Consider the following 20,119-nt stretch of genomic DNA (forward strand, 5'->3'; position numbering starts at 1 on the left):
GCGTGTGTGCTTTCTATTCTACGTTGGTTAATTTAAAACCCACACTATTAATACATATTACAGTTATGGGAACGTGACTTCATGAGGGGTATTCCAAAAATTTTGTTTTCACCCTCGCTCGATCACTGCGAACGGCTCCTGGACTGAGCACATGGCTCACTCCAGGAACAAGTTCTTTAAGGGAACCAACTCGATTCTTAGTCATCCGCGCCCAAAGAAAACAGGTGCCATTTTAGCTATCTTAAAGATTTTTAAGTCCCAATGCATACCAACAGCCACGTATGGCGCTGAGGTGTGGGGCTGTGCTAAGAGTACCTGCATCCAACAGGAACAGAACAGGTGTTGCAGAAAGTTATTAGGTGTCCCAATTTCAACACCACAATATACCTGTCACAGGGAACTCAAACTAAGTTTTAATGAAGATTTTATTAAGGTCCATCCTGCCCTCTTTTGGCTATCGGTCTGGAAAAACCGGGCCGCATCCCTAACAAGAGAGATCATTAGCGATTGCATGGGATGTGCAAAACGGAAGGATATTCCATGGCTGTCAGGGGTGTACCAGAGTCTATGTAGCATTGACAAGGGTAGAATATTTTTGGATCCCAGCACAGTAACAACCAGGAACAAAAATGAGCTTAGAAATGCACTCTATTCGATATATAGAGCTAATAGGATTGTAAAGGAATCCCAAAAACCACTTGTTCCTTGCTACATGGCCACTGAAAACGCTGTACGCCGGCTGGCTAACTACATCACCTTGCCCATGAGCCACTGGGTGAGGAGCCTTTTGTTCCGCCTAAGGGCAGGCACCATTAAATTTATATCAATTTTTCCTCCTGGCCACCACTCTGACCTTGACCATTTACCTTGTCCGTGTGATGGCCAGAGTGGCCAATTCACCTTACATTTTCTGTTTATCTGTAATTGCTATTTAAAGTATATCAAATGGCTTTTAACTCTGTATTTTAATGCCCATTACCTTGGAAAACGTCTATTTGAATCTACTTAATATGGACGATGAAGAATTGGTCTTTCGCGCAGGCACTTTCCTGAGAATTGCTGTCCGTGCACGCCGAATGCTGTCTAATCCTTGATTTTTTAACTATTGGGGAATTTCTATGAATTTTAAAATTAATGTACAATGTATGCTGCTAATGGTCTTACCATGACTCTCTTTTTATATTCTTATATTTTTTAATCTGCTTGTCTTATATTGTGTTTTTATGGACACGTAGTTATCCGAATAAAGTGTTTTTGAACTTGAACTTGAAATCACCAATACAGTCCAGATCTCCAGTGGTCCATGTCATTTTTTAGCATGGTAGAAAGCAGTGTTTTCTCTTCCCAGATTCCATGACAGATGTATCCAAAGTAGTTTGAAGAGAGTCAAATCCATGCCAGGTTTTCAGGCGTACTCCTGACCATGTTCATTATTTGCACTTAGCTTAATTATATATAAATGTATCTCAAGTGGATATCCTAGAAATCTGGCTTGGATCTGCCTATCGTGGATGTACGCTGGACTACCCAGTTTCAGGGCTGCCAATTCACATCATACTGTTGTGTGACATGTGGATTCATGCTTCATTACATTTCAAATGGTGAAGCGGCAATATAACATGTTGAGCTGGAAACTAGGCCTAGGCAAAGTTTCAAGTACGCCAGAGATATCGGACTAATTTCAGGAAAGGTGCATACTCTTTGACACAGTTACCTAAAATAATCCAATCAAACGTCCTCTTGTAATTTTGGAGGAAAAAATTTGATTGCACTGCTTTTTCGTGAAAAATGCACCCTGGCACGAAGTTTGGATGTAAAAGTGCATTTGGCACTAAGAAAATAGCACTAAATGTCAGGAGCAAGTTTGGGGAAAATTCGACGAAAAGAACACATTAAGCATGAGCAAGCCGCTGCTCGCACTTGGTATTTGTGTTCTGTTGCATTTAGCACTATTTCTTAATGCAAAATGTATCCTTCCTTCCATTTTGGACGCAAGGGCCATTTTTGTGCAAAAAAATAGAGATAAATTCAGAATGACTATTCTTGCACGATTCTGTGTAATCTGGCAGACTTTTTGGGTAATTTCGCATAATTAATATACACGGAAGTACATGAGTTACGCCCACACCTACTGGAAAACCATGCACAGAAGGGTATTTTAGCTCAGGTGTGAACATTCTGCAAAGCTGGACTCGAATTAAAAGCTTTCCAGGACCCAAGAGGTGGCGCCAGATGACTCCCTTGTTGCTGCGCAGGAGGGTAGCTTTAGTTGAGTGAGGCGTCCGAAGCCTTATTCTCCATGACTGCTCCCCCTCACCAAGCCCATGCTCCGCTCCCTGTACACTCACATAGTGAAATATATTCTTAGGTTGGCAGGTCTGTGGTTTTAGGACAACAGGGCAGAAACTAATACTCTCTTATATAAAGTTAGTAAATGCTCTGTGAAAGGAAGATCCCTATTCTCACATCGAATCCAAAACACAAGATCACTTACATTTTAGTAGTAGTCTCATCAAGGCAAGTTTAAAATATAAACCTTACTTAGAAGCAAGTAAATATTGAAGAGCATGCCCTCTAGATGTCACATTTCACTAGTCTGTATTTGGGATGTATTCAGTGGTGTTCTGGTAAGAAGTGTAAATGCTCAGTTTAACTTCTTACTGTGACATATATGTTTCTAAATTTAATCAAAACACATTTTTTTCCTTACTATTAGTACAGTTGGCAAAGGCTCTTTTATTTATTGGGCTACCTATGGGTCACAACTAGGACTAACTAGGAACTCACCCAGATTTTTGGAAATTCCAAGGAGAAAAAATCCACTCGACCTTGTGTGCTGTTTAACTATTGTAATCCTTTTGTTTCGTACTTTAAAAAAAGCATGATAAGTGTGGCAGGTTCTTGCTATATTAAGGGCAATTTCATAGGCGAAAGTAAGCATCTCTCCACACGAAACTATGATCTTGGAAACATACCCCTAGAGATGAGTTGATCTAATTTAAGCGATATGTATAAAAGTGCTCACTTCTTGCATAAACCCCAAACATTTCTTTTTAGTAGTTATGGACGGTCATTCATAAAAGGAAAAAGGTTATCGAGGTTGGTGACTGAAAACAGAGGAAAAAAGAAAAGAAAAGCATGTCTTACTGCTATGGATTTTTATATTTTTGATATTAATGCTGCATAAAAATCAAACTTGAACTTTACAGATTTTCTAAATGAAGTCTGGCGGTGGGTTCACCTCCCCGGCTCCTTCAGTCCTTCCTTTTGACAGCAGCACAGAATAGTAAAACTTCGACTGTGTGTTGATTGCTAGCATCTCCTATTCTCACAGTAGCTTGCTGCTTCAAAGAGGAAGAGCTACAGGCGGAACTGCCGTGTGTGCAGACTTCACTCCACTGGGGTCAAACAGGCAGACTGCTAGCCCATATTAAACTGCCCGGGAGCACTCCAATGAATGCAGGATCGCGTGCCAGCGGCAGGGCACGCCGGGGCGGCAGAGTTTACCATGTGGGGCTCTCTGAAGTTCTGGTACACAGCAAAAGTCAAGCTGGGCGGAAGCGTTTCAAGGTCTGGCTGTGGGGGTTAACAATGCGCGTTCTGCTGCTCTTGAGCAAAGAACTGCGCCCCTCCCGCCATCGACGCCCTTCACGAATGTGTAATCCCAAAATCATAAATACAACAGTTTATACTTGTTTGATGCACTCGACATTTGTACTCCGTTACAAGGAAGGCGACATTTGAACCTTGTTTGTAATCGTGATAGTCTATTTGTAGACGTCCAATAGCAAAACAATTGTCCCGGGTACCTAAATAAAAGAAGTGGCCCACATTAGCGAAGCTTATAAATAAAACGTGGTAATATATGGGAAATAAAAGTAAAAGCTGTCCCACCTGGCCTTAAAAGTAACCCAAAATTGCTAAAAAAAAAAAAAAAACGTCCCACAAACGGATCAGCCAATCAGGTACTGCCTGATTGCCTTAATTTCAGTCCAAAAGGTGGAATCAAGCAAGCCTGGCTGAAGACGACTGTAATACCTAGCAAGCTTGTTTCCGGTCCAGGGTAGGCATGGCTTGGTAGTTCGGGCTGGACTTTTCCCATGAAGCACAGGGTCAGACTGATTTGCATATGGCCATGTCTGAACTGGGGTGGCAGAGTGGGCTAAAGGACGGTGATGGATTTAACCCAGATCTTTTGACTGGGTGTGAGTGTTTGATTGGTTCAGATGCTCCGTCCATCACCACCCCCTTTTGTACCTCTTAGTTTCAGTCCAACACTTGACAACCGGCAGACTAATATTTTGCTTGGTTTTAGCGGTGACAAAGTCAAATACTGGGCTTCCAAAGGCGGTAAGCAGTGCTTCATTTGTAAAATAATGAGTGCTGGTTCCCAAAGCGCTGCTCAGTAGCCCGTGGCCAGAACTATTAAATGTCAGTGAGCTGAATACCAAGTCTGCGTAGTCCTGAATCCACCTGATGCCTCTTTAATCTACTGCCAGACACTGCCTGGCCCTTGATCTCAATTTTGCATGATCCTGTTTTCTCGGTTGGTGATAGTCTTCCTTCTTCTTTCAAATTTGTAGAATTTTCTCACTCTTGGCTCTGGAAATGTCTGGTGAGTACAAATAACTGTGTAACAAAAGAGGGGAACCAGGATGGACAATATTTAAAGGGGTCCAGTGTACGTGTCCGAAAGATTAGCCATAATGTAATGTACAAAGTTCCCCAGACGGGGTAGAGAGGAGGTAGAGTATGTCGATATGTAGTGTGTATAGAGAGAAAGAAAGAAAAGCCAAAGAGGGGGGAATCCCCTTGTTGGGACTAAAACCCTCACACACCTAGCAAGCTAGATGTCATGCTTCATCATATGGGTTTGCTCCTCGCTGAACTGGCGCTGCAATGTTCAGCGGGCACCCTCAAGGGGGCTCTTTAACGGAGATCTTTAATCCCTGCCATATGGTGCATGCGGGTGTGCGGGGAAGAAAAGGGGTGTAGTCGTAGGAGGTGAGGTGAATTAAAAAAGGTGGGTCAGTCCACAATAGAATTTATTGGAGTGGCTGGCGCCCTTGGTAAAAAAGGTGGGAGGGGAGATAGTTGCTACTGGTAATGTTGGGCAAGATATCTACAACCCCCTGGTGTGGTCAACATGTTTCATGCCTACGCGGCATTTCATCAGGACCCAAAGTGGGACGTACTACACAGTGAAAAATAATGGTGTAAAGGTTTAAAAATCTGTAGTCATACAACCTTATGCCATGAGGTCATAAAGGGGCAGGCAAGGAAATCCTGCTCAGTATGAGTGACCTGGAGGGATAAAACATAACAGAACATCGTGAAAGTTTATCTGTTTGTCTGTCAAACTCACACGACACACATAGAAAAGACATACTCGTATTTAAAAAAGAGGAAGAGTAAACCAATTGGTTAGAACAGTGGTTGCATTGACATTAAGCTGTGTCTACTTAGTGGGGCGCACAGTCATATGTCACGCACAAAGAAGATAGAAAGTGAGAGGCTAAGGAACACTAAAATTCATAGAGAGGGGGGCACAATGTAAGAGATCTTACCCTAAGGGAGATCGTGAGATGCCCCGCAGTCTGCTCCAGTGGGACCTGCACGTAAAGGTCAGGAACCTGGGAGGGGAGCAAGACAGTGTTGATGACACACCGTCATCTATATTAACCCATAATGAAATTAGCATCATGGATGTTGAGACTCGCGAGGAGGAAAGGGCTAATGCGGAGGAAATACACCCGAACGGCCATTAGTTTATCTCCTGGAGCCTGAACCGATCAGTGGAGCTGGTGAGGTACCCCGGCGGTCCAGATTGGCGCGCGGACCATGAAACAGCGAAAAGTGACCCCGCAAGCCCACCGGGCGCAGAAGGTCAGGAATCACTGAAACGATGGGCCACACCATCATCGAGGCCACCGGTGACCAAGCCATGCTCGTATGTAGGTTGGAGGCATAAGGTAAACATGGGCGTGTAGGTAACACTCCCAAAGCATGCGCAATACCACCTACGGTCAACAAAGGGGGGCAGAACGCCCTGAGTCAGTCAGTCGAGCCACTTACCCGGATAGCGTGCGGTCGGAGCCGCTAACACCTACCCCCACCGTCTGGTCAGGACAGAGCAGCTGGTCAACGCCCTGGATTCAAGAGCGGTATTAGTAGCCCGAATCTCGCCGAGTCCGCGTGGGGGCGGGGCCTCAGCAGGACTACACGCATGCGTCGCAGTGTGAAGTTTTCCGACCACTGGAACAGTGCGGGAGGGAAGGTGATGGCGCTGGTTAGCGGCCATATTGGTGGTGAAATAAGTGCGTGAATGGTCCAGTTAAACCAAGTAGGAGTAGTTTGGGCAGAAAATGTCATATTCGGCCAAGTCGTGGCGGCGAATACGGAGAAGGAGTATCCATCTGGTGGATGTAATGTAGTACCGTGAGAAAGATACACAGCATGTCATGGAAGGTACAGGAGCGCAAAAAGTAAATCATGGGTAAGATTAGATAATTTGCGCAAATACCACAATGTGAATCTAATCGGTTACTATACTGCGCAGTGGGAAAATGACAGTACTGCGTGGTGGCCATATTGGGGGTCAAAAGAAAAAATGTATGGTCCGCTAAATAAAGGTGGTTGATTAATGTACAACTAGTACAGTCAGGATAAGCTCATGTACGGTGGTGGAGATGGGTAGGAATGATTAATTCAAGTATAGAGAGTTAAGTGTGACATCATGTGTGTCATTTGTTGGTCAGGATGTCAGCAGGAGGTACAGTTGGCACGGTAGGGGTGTCTTAAGCTAGGCACATAACAAGATATTACCGTGACACTAGCGACCATGGCACACAATCATTCAACCCAACAATATCTAGGCGCAGACGATGTACCCATCTTTGTTCAATTCTGAACAGGGCTTGTTGTGAAATATGGGGATGGGATTCCAAGACTACCCATCTTATGTTGTCTGCCTGATGACCATGTTGGGTGTAGTGCTCATAGAGCCTGGTGTGGGTTTTCAGACATCTGATGTTACTCTTGTGTTCCATGATACGGAGTTTGACCGGTCTCATGGTCATCCCCAAATAATGTTTATTACAGGGGCAAGTGATAAGATAAATGCACTTGGTGCTGTTAAAATTCGTATGTTTACGCAATTGCCACTTGAAAGTCTCTGTGAGTGTGATCTCCTTGATGGTGCTTGTTTGGGAGCAAACAACGCATCCACCACACGGGAAGTGTCCTGTCACTGGCGGATGGCCCCATAGTGTGGTTTGACTTGTACTGTTTTGTTTCTTAGGGCGTGTGTGTATGAGAGAGTCTTTCAGATTAGCCGTGCGTTTAAAGGCAAAACGAGGCGGTGGGATGTCAAGATCGCTTGAGTTCAAAATGTGCCAATTTCTGTTAATAATTTTCTTGATGTGGCTTGAATGTTTAGTGAAACAAGTCACGCAAGTGATCACATCATCCGCTTCTCTCGGACTAGACTCCAAAAGTGCCTCTCTGTGGTTGTTACCAGCTCGTTTGCGAGAGTCCCGTAACAGCCGTGTCGGGTACCCCCTATCCTGTAATTTGTGTTGCAGGATATTAGCTTCTTGATTGAAGTCAGCCTTATCAGTGCAATTCCTGCGGACTCGCAGGAATTGCCCGAAAGGTAAATTATCCCTTAGGGCTCGTGGGTGATGACTCCCATAGAGAAGGAGGCTGTTCCTATCCGTCTCTTTGCGGTACAAAGTAGTCTTCAACCCATCCGGTCCAAGACTGATGTGTAGGTCTAGGAAGGGAATGGCCGTGTCTGATATGGTGCTGGTGAACTTAAGAAAAGGATTCTGTAAATTAATCCAAGTACAAAAAGCTTCACATTGCATGCGGGTGCCTCTCCATAATATGAAGATATCGTCTATATACCTTCGCCACATAGTTAGATTGTCACTGAAGGGTTATTAGCAGAGTTAATGATATCCTCTTCGAAGGTAGCCATATAAATACATGCTAAGCTGGGAGCAAATGTCGAACCCATCGAGGTCCCGCTGATTTGATGGTAAAGCTGGGTACCGTACTGGAAGAAGTTCTCGGTTAATGCTATAGTAGCACATGCCAGTATAAAGTGGACAGGCGTAGGCGAGTGCCACTCCTCCTGAAGTAAGGTAGACTCGACTGCGTCTAGCGTAGCTTGTTGTGGGATGTTGGTATACAACGCTTCTACGTCTAATGTCACGAGGAGGTCCACTCCCTCCCTCCCATTGATGTCATTTATCAGACGGAGCACATCCCTAGTATCCTGGAGAAATGATGGTATCTTTCTCACCACTGGTTGTAAAAAGGAGTCACAAAACTTGGACAGTGGTTCAAGGAGAGAGCCAATCCCTGAGACAATGGGTCTGCCCGGGACTGGACTCTGACCCTTGTGAATCTTAGGAAGGGTGTAGAAGTATGGGGTGACGGGGTCGGTGGTTATCAAGAACTCAGCCTCGTTCTTGGTTATCCACCCGTTGGTTTCTCCTTCCAAGACTAAGCTCGAAATAGATGTACTCAATCTTTTCGTTGGATCTGTTCTGAGAGGTTTGTAATGGGTTGTATTGGACAGCTGGCGTCTGCACTCTGTGTCGTAATCGCCGCTGTTTTGAATCACAGTTGCCCCACCCTTGTCCGCCTGTTTAATAACAATGGAGGTGTCATTTGCTAGATCTTGAATTGCCTGTCTCTCAACTTTGCTCAGATTGTTAAAGTTATTAGTAACCGGCATTGTTTCGAAACCTTTCAATCGAGTCCGCAGGAATTGCACTGATAAGGCTGACTTCAATCAAGAAGCTAATATCCTGCAACACAAATTACAGGATAGGGGGTACCCGACACGGCTGTTACGGGACTCTCGCAAACGAGCTGGTAACAACCACAGAGAGGCACTTTTGGAGTCTAGTCCGAGAGAAGCGGATGATGTGATCACTTGCGTGACTTGTTTCACTAAACATTCAAGCCACATCAAGAAAATTATTAACAGAAATTGGCACATTTTGAACTCAAGCGATCTTGACATCCCACCGCCTCGTTTTGCCTTTAAACGCACGGCTAATCTGAAAGACTCTCTCATACACACACGCCCTAAGAAACAAAACAGTACAAGTCAAACCACACTATGGGGCCATCCGCCAGTGACAGGACACTTCCCGTGTGGTGGATGCGTTGTTTGCTCCCAAACAAGCACCATCAAGGAGATCACACTCACAGAGACTTTCAAGTGGCAATTGCGTAAACATACGAATTGTAACAGCACCAAGTGCATTTATCTTATCACTTGCCCCTGTAATAAACATTATTTGGGGATGACCATGAGACCGGTCAAACTCCGTATCATGGAACACAAGAGTAACATCAGATGTCTGAAAACCCACACCAGGCTCTATGAGCACTACACCCAACATGGTCATCAGGCAGACAACATAAGATGGGTAGTCTTGGAATCCCATCCCCATATTTCACAACAAGCCCTGTTCAGAATTGAACAAAGATGGGTACATCGTCTGCGCCTAGATATTGTTGGGTTGAATGATTGTGTGCCATGGTCGCTAGTGTCACGGTAATATCTTGTTATGTGCCTAGCTTAAGACACCCCTACCGTGCCAACTGTACCTCCTGCTGACATCCTGACCAACAAATGACACACATGATGTCACACTTAACTCTCTATACTTGAATTAATCATTCCTACCCATCTCCACCACCGTACATGAGCTTATCCTGACTGTACTAGTTGTACATTAATCAACCACCTTTATTTAGCGGACCATACATTTTTTCTTTTGACCCCCAATATGGCCACCACGCAGTACTGTCATTTTCCCACTGCGCAGTATAGTAACCGATTAGATTCACATTGTGGTATTTGCGCAAATTATCTAATCTTACCCATGATTTACTTTTTGCGCTCCTGTACCTTCCATGACATGCTGTGTATCTTTCTCACGGTACTACATTACATCCACCAGATGGATACTCCTTCTCCGTATTCGCCGCCACGACTTGGCCGAATATGACATTTTCTGCCCAAACTACTCCTACTTGGTTTAACTGGACCATTCACGCACTTATTTCACCACCAATATGGCCGCTAACCAGCGCCATCACCTTCCCTCCCGCACTGTTCCAGTGGTCGGAAAACTTCACACTGCGACGCATGCGTGTAGTCCTGCTGAGGCCCCGCCCCCACGCGGACTCGGCGAGATTCGGGCTACTAATACCGCTCTTGAATCCAGGGCGTTGACCAGCTGCTCTGTCCTGACCAGACGGTGGGGGTAGGTGTTAGCGGCTCCGACCGCACGCTATCCGGGTAAGTGGCTCGACTGACTGACTCAGGGCGTTCTGCCCCCCTTTGTTGACCGTAGGTGGTATTGCGCATGCTTTGGGAGTGTTACCTACACGCCCATGTTTACCTTATGCCTCCAACCTACATACGAGCATGGCTTGGTCACCGGTGGCCTCGATGATGGTGTGGCCCATCGTTTCAGTGATTCCTGACCTTCTGCGCCCGGTGGGCTTGCGGGGTCACTTTTCGCTGTTTCATGGTCCGCGCGCCAATCTGGACCGCCGGGGTACCTCACCAGCTCCACTGATCGGTTCAGGCTCCAGGAGATAAACTAATGGCCGTTCGGGTGTATTTCCTCCGCATTAGCCCTTTCCTCCTCGCGAGTCTCAATATCCATGATGCTAATTTCATTATGGGTTAATATAGATGACGGTGTGTCATCAACACTGTCTTGCTCCCCTCCCAGGTTCCTGACCTTTACGTGCAGGTCCCACTGGAGCAGACTGCGGGGCATCTCACGATCTCCCTTAGGGTAAGATCTCTTACATTGTGCCCCCCTCTCTATGAATTTTAGTGTTCCTTAGCCTCTCACTTTCTATCTTCTTTGTGCGTGACATATGACTGTGCGCCCCACTAAGTAGACACAGCTTAATGTCAATGCAACCACTGTTCTAACCAATTGGTTTACTCTTCCTCTTTTTTAAATACGAGTATGTCTTTTCTATGTGTGTCGTGTGAGTTTGACAGACAAACAGATAAACTTTCACGATGTTCTGTTATGTTTTATCCCTCCAGGTCACTCATACTGAGCAGGATTTCCTTGCCTGCCCCTTTATGACCTCATGGCATAAGGTTGTATGACTACAGATTTTTAAACCTTTACACCATTATTTTTCACTGTGTAGTACGTCCCACTTTGGGTCCTGATGAAATGCCGCGTAGGCATGAAACATGTTGACCACACCAGGGGGTTGTAGATATCTTGCCCAACATTACCAGTAGCAACTATCTCCCCTCCCACCTTTTTTACCAAGGGCGCCAGCCACTCCAATAAATTCTATTGTGGACTGACCCACCTTTTTTAATTCACCTCACCTCCTACGACTACACCCCTTTTCTTCCCCGCACACCCGCATGCACCATATGGCAGGGATTAAAGATCTCCGTTAAAGAGCCCCCTTGAGGGTGCCCGCTGAACATTGCAGCGCCAGTTCAGCGAGGAGCAAACCCATATGATGAAGCATGACATCTAGCTTGCTAGGTGTGTGAGGGTTTTAGTCCCAACAAGGGGATTCCCCCCTCTTTGGCTTTTCTTTCTTTCTCTCTATACACACTACATATCGACATACTCTACCTCCTCTCTACCCCGTCTGGGGAACTTTGTACATTACATTATGAGTACAAATAACTGCCAGTTGCCAAAAATGAGTGTGGTTGCTCCCACCAGCAACTACGGGCTCATATTAAGCACTGATGGTCTGAACTGACCAAGGAGGGGCTAGGACCATGCATCTAATGCCTGTAGCAGAGGTCGTAGATCTTGTATGTTAGTTAACAGTTTTTATGATAGAGTCACGCAAAGCTGAACCATGCATGCCTCTACCACGCAGCCCAAACCACACATTTTACTTTTAACATGCATACCTTTACCATGCAGTTTTGTGGTGAAGACATGAATGGTAAGGGTGTATGCATGGCTACATTTGCCACTACTCTGACTCCCCTCCCCCCAGGCCCTAAATTATTAACTCCCTAACTGCCCCCCTCCCTAAGCCCTAAATTACATACCCCTACCTGTCCCTCTCACTAACCCCTAAATTACAAACCCCTACCTCTCCTGCCCTAAGCCCTAAATTACTAACCCCCTATCTGCCCCCTGTCCTGAGCCCTAAAAACGTCCCATTCCTTAAATACTCCCCCCAAATGCAGCCCTTAAAGCTACCTCAACCCCCTCCAGCTGCCCTTCATCCAAAACACATGCCTCCTCCTTAAAAGTACCCTGACCCCCTCCCCAAGCCCTATAAACCTGACACCGACACCCCCCCTGAAAACGACCACCAGACCCGGCACCAGCCCTACTTACCTGTCCATGTTTGCTTCCCGATCCGACGCTTCTGTTCCTGTCTCGAGTCCCTGCCCATCCTGAACATTAGAGCTTATTTGCCTTAAACATGAATATGCGTAGTTTAGGCAAATGCGTTGGCCGGGCAAGCATGGTTAAACTTGCTGGCTTCCGGAACACGTGGCTCTGGCCGCATAGTTCCGGATGTTTCAATAGTGAACATGATATGGTTCGCTTACACTTGGCCTATGCCTATCTATTGGCTTTCTCCCACTTCAGTGTGTGGAGAAATGGCAAAGATAGAGGCCTGTCAAACTTGTTACCCTCCCGCTTCCCTATCAAAGGGAATGAAAAGGACTTTTAGGGCTCAGACTCTTTATACCGTAGTAAAACCTATAGATTTTATTGCTTAAAGTGTAACTCTTCAAAACCGTACTCTGTGGTCAGGCCTTGGGTTGCATACGAGTTAAAAATGTCACAGCGACAAATGTATTTGAGATTTTTATCATTTAGATGGAACAAGTAATGACAATTATCATATGAGACTAACTTGAAAAGCAGGTGTCTGAACAACATATTACCATTTAGGAGAACACAAAATACACTCCTGTAAATTAAAAGGATCTGTCTCAGTTAGTTGTCAGGGAAGGACAGACCTTTTTTGACACATCATCATGCATCATTTATGTAAAGGGGTGAAAGAAAGCCTTTTCAACATCTGAAGAAAGGACAAGAACCATTGGCACACATTACCTAAAAGGTGAGTGGCGCTGATGCCCTGCAGCACAATTCAGCGCTATACACACAGGCTTTTAACCCAGTGTGTTAAGACTTTTTTTGGGCTATTTGGGGTACTTTGCGCTTAGGCCTCAAAAACTTTTTGGCCACATAAGCTATCCATGCCAAATGTGCATTTTTAAAAAAAAACATCCTGAGGGTATCCAGGGTTTATGGATTCTCCTGGAGATGGCTGAGACAATAGCCAAAATATAGTTACATTTGGATTTTTTTGAGAAAAATAGGAAAAATGTTCTCTGGATATAAGTGTCTGTTTTTTCCCATAAAAATGGTATCAATGAAAGTTTGATGTGCTAAAGTCACCATCTTCCCAGCTTTCAAATAGTGGAATCTAGGATAGGGTGACTTGCATGGGTCTCACCAGGTTGTTTTACCCATAATCCCTAGCAATACTCAAACTTTTAATAAAAAAACGAATTTACTCACATTCCTTTGATTGAAAGTTCTGGAATCTGTGAGGAACCACAAACTTCCTTTCACCCACCATTCTCCTAACTCTTCAGATAAAAATGGGGTGTCACTTGTGTGGGTAGGCTTAGTGCCTGCGATAAGAAACGGCCCAAAATTCAATGTGTCACATTTTTCCACTTGAAACTGACCAGTTTTTTGCAAAGTGGGTAGCTGTGGATTTTAGGCTCTAGCTCACCTGGCACCTAAGGAAACCTAGCAAACCTGTACAACTTTGAAAACTAGACACCTAGGGGAATCCATGATGCAGGAGACTTGTGTGGCTGTCACCAGGTTCTTTTATCCAGAATCCCTTTGAAAGAAAAAAACTAATTATTCTCACATTTCTGTGATGGAAAGTTCTGGAATCTGTGGGAGCCACAAACTTCCTTTCACCCAGCATTCCCCTTAGTCTTAGGATAAAAATGGGTTGCCACTTGCATGGGTAGGCTTAGTGCCTGCAACAAAAAACAGCCCAAAACTCAACATGGATACATCACATTTTTCCATTCATAACTGACCCATTTTTTGCAAAGTGGGGAGCTGTGGATTTTAAGCCCCAGCTAAGCCGGCACCTAGAAAAACCTAGCAAACCTGTACATTTTTTAAAACTAGTCACCTCGGAGAAATCTAGAATGGGATGCCTTGCATAGCTCTCACCAGGTTATTTTACACAAAATTCCTTCAAGCCTCAAACTTTGTTAAAAGAAAAAAGAAAAACTTTCCCCACACTTTTGTGATGGAATGTTCTGGAGTCTGCAGGGAGCCACAAACTTCCTTTCACCCAGAATTCCCTTAAGGATTTAGATAAAAACACTACCTGATTTATGTGGCTGGGCCTAATGCACGCTACAGGTAAGTTTCAAACCTGGGTCAATGGGATTATTGTGGACTGGCTCTCATTGACCCTGGTTTGATTTGTGGCTGTCGAGGCAACTAGGCCAAGTTACACAAGTGGAGTAGCAATTTTATCAGGACCATTGAGGGAACACTGGGTGGTAGGAATTTTGTGGATTCCTGCTGATTCTGGAAGTTTACATCACAGAAATGCGTGAAAAATAAGCAATTTTAGACAAAGTGTGTGGTTTGCAGAGCAGAGCATTTTGGGTAAAATAACTTTGTGGAATCCACATGAGGCATACTAGTCTATCTTCCCCCACATGGTTAATTTTCAGAAAACTCTGGGTTTGGTGGATTTCCCCAGGTGGCAGCCCAACTCTGCTACTCAAATGTAGAAAAAAGAAGAAAAAAAAGCATCCAAAATCAAAATGTACCTTCTTGCCAAAAAAGATGGGAATGATTTAGGTCCCAGGGGGTAGAAAGACTGTTGGGTTCATATTGGAGGTGAAGACTAGGCCACATGAGTTGGCGGGTGGGCAGGCTACCCCCACACCTTGTAGCAATAAAAGAAACTCTCTGGTGTCTAATGGGCTTTCTGCCCCTCTCTTTGGGGCAGATTGGAGATAAAGACCTCTTATCATCCCCCTGCCATTCTTGACAAAATCTTCTGACATGGATTCAGTCACATTGCGACAACGTGTTCATGACACTGGACAGTCAGTCAGTCAAAACAGTCAGTCAAAATTTCTTTATTTCATCAATTTGTCATTAAAGCATATAAAACTTCACAAATTATGAAATATATATAAACTTATGTAAAAAGATGATTTCAAACAATACTTGAACAAAAACATTACATTGGATGAATTCTAAGATTTTTCCGGCATACATTTTTTTCAAGGGTAATAAGAGCAAGGTTAGCGTTAAAAACATCCATTAGAGAGTTACAAACTCATAACAATTTCTAATCAGGATCGCAGTCCTAATAAAATTTAAAACTGCATGGCATATGTCATTCATTGTTAGTTTTTGTAAAAATTCCATTGCTAACTGATGTTACTGAATCCCCGCCTCATGCAGCAATGGTACCAAAAATGTGCTTCTTGGCCCTAATTATAGTGGGTCAAATAAAATAAAGTGATGAGTTATGCCTTATAATATTGTTACAAAGACATGGGGGTAATTTGCGCTGCCATGTGCATTGTGTTGGAAGAGCAATTTAAAATGAATTAAATTTAATCTAAAATAAATTAAATAAAATTGATAATTTGCATTCTCTGTCCATCCCAAATATGGTTCAGCAATTTTATCTATTGAAATTTGCAGATATTGCTCAACTGTTCTCATGTTCAAGACACCCTGTAATCTCTCCTCCAGACAGAATTCCCTAAGGTGACATTTCACAATCTCCTTAGCGTGAGCCCTAATATGATTGGGGGATGTAAATAGTTCTAACAGGCCCAATTTGTGAAAACATGATTTTACATACATCAGCCATGGCATCACGTTCACATTATCTAGGGATAGACAGTCTGACATACAGACTCTCACCAAATCCACCTCTGAATTTTGCCAGCACTTCATCAATAGGAGTAGGTATGCAATTTTTATCTAATCGCCTATAAAAGGTAATCCCAGCTCCTCGTGGCATATAAAATATGCTGTATCTTTTGGGACTGCAACCTACCTACGTGTAATACCAGTTGCTATGTGTTGGATTGTGTCTGCTTTTTGGTACACCCATACCTCCGCTGTACTTAGCGTGATAGAGATACATTTTGATTTATACAAGGCTATCATCTCCACCAAGGGTTTATGTTTAAAATCCTTACAAAACATAAAATGACCTCAATGTTCCTTCACACTTGTTGTAGTTTCATATAAAGATGTGTTTTCCATCTTAGGGATGAGTTAAAACTATTCCCAGATAGCTAAAATTACTTGTCCCTTTCAGCTGGGTTCCTCCCATTTAAAAGTGCTTAGATATCATGCGTAATGTCCCACATGTCATAGTGTATAATTTTGAGTGATTCACTTTTAGATCCAAACACTCCAAACAGCTTTTGGAGTGTGTAGGACTTGGCCCTTTTTGGTTACAGTCCCTAAACTTTTTGCTTTCCCCAGACCTTTTATCTGACATGGTGTTGCCAACTGAAATACTTTGGACACTTTGCCACTGTTAAGCAGTGTCAAAGTGAACGTGTTCCCTGTATAAAGTATAATGGCAATTAGTTGTCCATGATTGGTATGTTTTCCTTACTAGAAAAGTCCCTAGTAAAGGGCACTATGTGTGCCAGGGCTGGTAACGCAAATGCTACTAGTGGGCCTGCAGCACTATTTGTGCCACCCACACAAGAATCCTTATAAAGGGAACTCAAGTCTGCAATTGCAGGGCCTGCGCGCAGTTTGTTAAACTGCCATGTTGTTCTGTCAAGTACCAGACCTTACCCTTTCCTTTCTTTGCACATCAGATACCCCTATGGTAGGTCTAGGGTACCCCCTAGACAGGGTGCAGTGCATGTGAAAGGTAGGACATGTACTAAGGTGTGTGTCATGTCCTTACAGTGAAATGATATCCATTTCATTTTTCACTGTTGAAAGGCCATCTTGCCCATAGGATAGAACGGGAAGGCTGTGTAACATGTTTTCAAGCCTATCTTCCCAAAGGCTCAAGATGGAAAGGTGAAGTTTAGTATGCCTGAACTCACAATGTAATAATACAACTTTTTATAAAGGTGGTTTTTGCATTGTGTATTCAGAAGCCATTCTTTTAGAAGTGGCTGAGTTTTTGTGCTCTAACATTTCTGTGTGTCTCTGCCTGGCTGTGGACTGACTGTCTGGATTTGAAAGTGATAGGATCTGGGGAATGTCTTGACCCAGGGGAGGAGGTGAGACAGCAACAGGCTGACCTACATCTGGAGTGTACGGGGAGGAGAACCCCCTAGAGGTGAAGAGGCCAGGGCCACTGCTATAAAACAATTGGCTCTGCTCCTGCTGAGTGATTGAGAATCCAGACCCCCACTAATCAAAGTAAGAAAGGTGTCACTTTCAGGGAGGCACCCAAAACTGGTTTGAACAGGGGTCAGTACCCCATGAAACACAAAAACTTCAAAGCCATTGAGGGGTATAACTATGAGAGCTGAAACCCCTGAACTTTGGCTTTATCAAGTGTGAGCAAGACTGGAGCTACTTGGTCAAGAGGACCTTTGCCAAGGAAGAAACAACTGAAGAGACTGAAGGATAGGCCTAACCGTTACCTGTGTGATCTGGGGCTGGCCTGCAGTTTGCTGTTTCAACCAAGGAAAGGCTGAAGGGACTTTGCTCTGTGTGTCAGGATTTGACGGAGCTGCGCCTGCATTACGTATAGAAACTACATCCCCCAAGATCCCCTAGGGGAGAGGAGGTATTTCAGCCAACGGTGCGTGCGCTCTGATGCGCGTAATTCTATCTGTTTCCTGTTCGTGGTTTCTTCCAAGCTGGAGTGTTGATGCTCGCTGTGAGAGATCCTGTTTCCTTCTGGGTTTTCCCCATCTCAGAGTCCTCGCCTGCGGGTGGTCGTCGTGCAAGTATGAATCTCGAGGCAATTTGACCCGCGGAGCGCCGTGGTGATTGCCGCGCGCTACCGTGTTGTTTTCTTTGCCCGCAAGCCTCAAGCCTCTCGTAAAGCGGAGCACGGTGGTTACTGGAACCACACACTGCCATTTTCTGTTATTCATTGCGTTTACCCTGATCTAGCGGAGCGCAGTGGTTGGGCCCCACGCGTTGCCGTATTCTTGACTATTATAGGAGCGCTGTGGTAAGGGCTCCACGTGCTGCCTGATTCTACATTTTCCTTCTTTGCCGCCGCGGAGTGCAGTGGTGGTTCCAACCACACGCTACCGTGTTCTTGACAAGATACAGTCATAATAACTTTTACTGAGGAAGCGGAGCTCAGTGGTGGGGTTAACCACGCGTTTCCGTGTTCCAAGGAGTACATTGGAACCTGCATTTTGAATTATCGTGTAGGTGTTTTTCAGCACGCTTGGTCAACAACAGTATTCTAAATTCACTTCACCACCTACTTAACAGAGCGGAGTGTTGTGGTTTTTGCCTCCCACGCATTACCGTGTCTGTGGATTACTTTGATGATATTGTGATATGGATTAACATTACATTTACTATATAGAAGGGATTCTTTTCAATTTTACTTTGCTTCTTTGGAGATAAGAGAGAAAGGTTTTCTTTCATGGACCAGACTAAGAGAAACCCATTTCTCTGATTGAGCCTGCTTGATTCATGGTATGCCTGTGGCAGTAATCAGAAATATGTTGTAGAAGATTGGGTGATAACATTTATGAGTATGTTCTCTGTTTTTCAGGTTAGCTATGTTGCTGGTGAATCATCTTGAGAGTATATCAAGTGGATGTTGTACTTTGAAGCCGGTATATTACAGTTTTAGTGATACCATATAAGAGTAGTTTGGTGTGATATGCACTGTTTATATTTATGTCTTTTGTTGTTTCAGGCACCCTTCCCTGCTGTTCCTTCCCTTTCCTTTCCCTCGCCTAATGGCTCGAACACTCTGTGTATTACATTTAGAGTGTTGGTGACGTTGGGAGGTGGACCATTATTTATGACAACTGTATTCTGTGGAGCGCAGCCTGACACTGTGGTGTGTCCCCCTGCTTGAAGGACTTTGATGTATGCTGTGTCCTAAAGTAACTTATCCCCAAGGGACTGAGGTGAACTGGCTCCCTGTTTGGAAACACAGGAACACAAAGGTTTCCAGGAGAGTCTCAGCGGCACTGTGTGTGCATGCTTGTTGCAGCCAGAGACCCTCGTAAGAACTGCCCTGTGATGGTAGGCGCCTGGAGTCCAAGTGAGTCTAAGTGACACTGTGTGAGTGTGCTTTGTGCAACCTGAGACCTTCAGGAGGATCAGCCTGTGATCGGCGGCACCTGGAGTCCAAGCAAGGATCAGCGATGCGGTGTGCGTGTGCTTTGTGCAGCCTTAACCCCTTTGTAAGGATTGTTCAGTGATCATGTACACCGGAATCCAAGTGAGTCTCATCGCCGCTGTGTACGGGTTTGTTATGCACCGTGAGACCTTTGTGAAGATTTGCCTTATTATCGTGTGCACCAGAATCCACGTGCGTCTCATCGAAGCTGTGTGTGTGTGCATTGTGCACTGTAAGACCTGTGTGAGGTTTTGCCTTGTTATCGTGTGCATGGGAATCCAAGTAAGTCTCAATGCCGCTGTGTGCGAGTGCGTTGTGCACCGTGAGACCTTCATGAGGATTTGCCTTTGTATCGTGTGCACCGGAGTAAAGTGAGTCTCACCGACGCTGTGCGCGTGATCTTCGTGCAGCCTAAGACCTATGTGTTGAGTGCCCAGTGATCATGCACCTGGAGTGAAGGAAGACCCAGCCATGCTGTGTGCATGTGCTTTATGGCAACCTGAGATCTTCGTAACTGAAGCGGCCTGCACCGGCAGTCCCGAAGGAGCTGAGTTGCCTGCCCGAGCCGCCGTTGCCATTCACAAAGCTGCATTAGATTCCTAGCCGCTGGACGTAGAGAGGAGAGTGAGTTTATGCCTCTCAGGTAACATGTGTCAAAATCTGGGGTGGGACGTGAGCTCAGAGGGAGACGCTCTCGGCCTCTCTCTTGTGTTGGCAGCACAGGTCTCTGCTT

This window comes from Lissotriton helveticus, chromosome 10, assembly GCF_964261635.1.
Source record: "Lissotriton helveticus chromosome 10, aLisHel1.1, whole genome shotgun sequence".
In the NCBI taxonomy this organism is placed as follows: domain Eukaryota; kingdom Metazoa; phylum Chordata; class Amphibia; order Caudata; family Salamandridae; genus Lissotriton; species Lissotriton helveticus.